Source organism: Enhydra lutris, unplaced genomic scaffold (assembly GCF_002288905.1).
Source record: "Enhydra lutris kenyoni isolate GAN:26980312 unplaced genomic scaffold, ASM228890v2 scaffoldscaffold79, whole genome shotgun sequence".
Taxonomy (NCBI): domain Eukaryota; kingdom Metazoa; phylum Chordata; class Mammalia; order Carnivora; family Mustelidae; genus Enhydra; species Enhydra lutris.
Window position 1 is genome coordinate 6072718 of NW_019154163.1, and position 3396 is coordinate 6076113.

Genomic DNA, 3396 nt, shown 5'->3' on the forward strand with positions numbered 1-3396 from the left:
TGTGGTGCAAAAACAATGAAAACTGTTACGCTGAAAAGAAATAAAAATTTAAAAAGAAAAAAAATAAAAAATAAATAAAAGGAAAAAAAATGTTTATGCTACCCAGAGCAATTCACACATTCAAGGCAATCCTTATCAAAATACCATCAGCATTTTTCACAGAGCTGGAACAAACAATCTTAAAATTTGTATGGAACCAGAAAAGACCCCAATTGACCAGGGGAATGTTGAAAAGAAAAGCAAAGCTGGGGGCATCAGAATTCCTGAATTCAAGCTATATTACAAAGCTGTAATCATCAAGACATCATGGCACCAGCATAAAAACAGACAAACATATCAATGGAACAGAATGGAGAGCTCAGATATGGACCCTCCACTCTAGGGGCAACTAATGTTTGACAAAAGCAGGATAGAATAGCTAATGGAAAAAAGACAGTCTCTTCAACAAATGGTGCTGGGAAAATTGGACAGCCCCATGCAGAAGAATGAAACTGGACTATTCTTTTACACTATACACAAAGATAAACTCAAAATGGAAGAAAACCTAAATGTGAGGCAGGAATACATCAGAATCCTAGAGGAGAACTCAGGCAGTAACCTCTTCGACCTCAGCCACAGCAACTTCTTTCAAGACACATCTCTAAAGGCAAGGGAACCAAAGGCAAAAATGAACTCTTGGGACTTCATCAAGATGAAAAACTTCTGCCTGGAAAGGAAAACAGTCAATAAAACTAAAAGGCAACCTATAGAATGAGAGAAGATATTTGCAAATAACCTGTCAGAGAAAGGGCTGATATCCAAGATCTATAAAGAACTTCTCAAACTCAATACCATCAAATCCCCAAATAGTACAGTCAAGAAAAGGGCAGAAGACATGAACAGACACTTCTACAAAGAAGACATACAAATGGCCAAGAGACACATGAAAAAAAGCTCCACATCACTTGGCATCAGGGAAATACAAATCAAAACCACATTACACCAGTCAGAATGGTGAAAATTAACAAAACAGGAAACAACAAATGTTGACTAGGATGTGGAGAAAGGGGAACCCTCTTACACAGTTGGTGGGAATGCAAGCTGGTACAGCCACTCTAGAAAATAGTATGGAGGTGCTTCCGGAAGTTAAAAATAGAGCTGCCCTACAATCCAGCAACTGCAGTGCTGGATATTTACCTCAAAGATACAAATGTAGTGAAACAAAGAGGCACCTGCACCCCAATGTTCATAGCAGCAATGTCCACAATAGCCAAACTATGGAAGGAGCTGAGATGTCCTTTAAAAGATGAATGGATATTCATATGGTTCATATATACAATGGAATATTACTCAGTCATCAGGCAGGATGAAAACTTAGTATTTACATCAACATGGATGGAACTGGAGGGAATTATGCTAAGTAAAATAAGTCAAACAGAGAAAGAAAATTATCATATGGTTTCACTCATATGTGGAATATAAGAAATAGGACAGAGTATCATAGAGAAGAGAGAGAAAACTGAAGGGGAAGAAATCAGAGAGGGAGAAAAACCATGAGGGACTCTTGACTCTGGAAAACAAACTGAGGGTCACAGAAGGGGAGGTGGGTGGGGAATGGGATATTGTGGTGATGGGTATTAAGGAGGGCACATGTTGTGATGAGCATTTGGTGTTATATGCAACTGATGAATCACTGAACACTACATCTAAAACTAATGAAGTACTATATATTGGGTAATTGAATTTAAATCAAAAAGAAAACACACAAACTCCAATTGTACAAGAGAAGTGTTAAGAGGAAGAGGTTGATGAAACAGGTGTAGAGGTTAAGAACATAGAACTGGTCATGTCACAAGCAAATGTATCAAGAACAAAAGCAGTTCAACCCCTGAAAAATAATGGTAATGATATTGTAAATGCTATTATGGAATTAAAAATGTAACCATCTGAAATTGAGGACTGTCTTTTGGTGTTTCAAAAGAAAAACTGAAGTTTAGTTTGAGATTTGTACTATTTCTCTCATTAATAAAGTTATGGCTTCTTGTTGGATGGGAAAAGAGGGAATCCCTATCAAAATGCCAACAGCATTTTTCACAAAACTAGAAAAAATATTAAAATTTGATGGAATCATAAAAGACCTCAAATAGCCAAATCAATCTTGAGAAAGAAAAATAAAGCTGGAGGTATCACAATCTTAGATTTCAAAGTATACTACAAATCTGTAGTAATCAAAAAGGTATGGTACTGGCACAAAAATAGACACACAGATCAGTGGGATAGAGCAGAAAGCCTAGAAATAAATCCAAAATTACATGGTTGATTAATCTTCAAGAAATAAGGCAAGCACATGCAATGGGAAAAAGACAGTCTCTTCAAAAAATGGTTTTGGAAAAACTGATCAGCAAAAGAATGAAACTGGACCACTTTCTAATACCATATACAACATTCCTTTGGGGATTCAGGGTCTCTTCTGGTTCCATACAAATTTTAGGATCGTTTGATCCAACTCTGTGATAAAAGCCAATGATATTTTAATAGGGATAGCATTGAAATTGAAATTAGATTACTCTGGGCAGGATAGACATTTTAACAATGTTTATCCTGATCCATAAACATGGAAAGTTTTTCCATCTTTTTGAGTCTTCCTCAATTTCTTTCATAAGTGTCCTGTAATTTGTAGAGTATAGATTCTTTACCTCTTTGGTTAAGTTTATTCCTAGGTATCTTATGGTTTTTGGTGCTATTGTAAATGGAATCAATTCCTTAATTTCTCTTTCTACAGTTACATAATTAGTGTATAGAAAAGCAACTGATTTCTTTGCATTGATTTTGTATCCTGCAATGTTGTTGAATTGCTGTATGAGTTCTAGTAATTTGGGGGTGGAACCTTTTAAGTTTCCCATATAAATTATCATGTCATTTGCAAAGAGTGAGAGTTTGACTTCTTCTTTGCCAATTTGAATATGTTTTCTTTTTGTTGTCTCATTGCTGAAACTAGAACGCCTAATACTTTGTTGAACAACATAGATGAGAGTGGGCATCCCTGTTGTGTTCCTGACCTTAAGGGAAAAGCGTTCAGCTTTTCCCCGTTGAGAATGTATTTGCTGTGGGCTTTTCATAGAGAGTTCTTATGATATTGAGGAATGTTCCTTCTATCTCTACACTCTGAAGAGTTTTAATCAGGGATTATGCTGAGTGAAGTAAGTCAAATAGAGAAAGACAATTATCACATGATTTCACTCATATGTGGAACATGAGCAATAACATGGAGGACCATAGGGGAAGAGAGGGAAAACTGAAGGGGGGGGATGTCAGAGAGGGAGACAAACCATGAGAGACTATGGACTCTGGGAAGCAAACTGAGGGTTTCAGAGGGAAGTGAGGTGGGGGTTGGGGTAGCTGGGTTATGGGTGTTAA

The 3396-nt window shown here is 36.7% G+C and overlaps 1 pseudogene; it reads left to right on the forward strand.

Moving 5' to 3' along the window:
• LOC111160934 overlaps positions 1–1921 on the forward strand; it is a 3138-nt pseudogene extending 1217 nt beyond the window's left edge.
• Positions 1922–3396: the final 1475 nt, after the last annotated feature.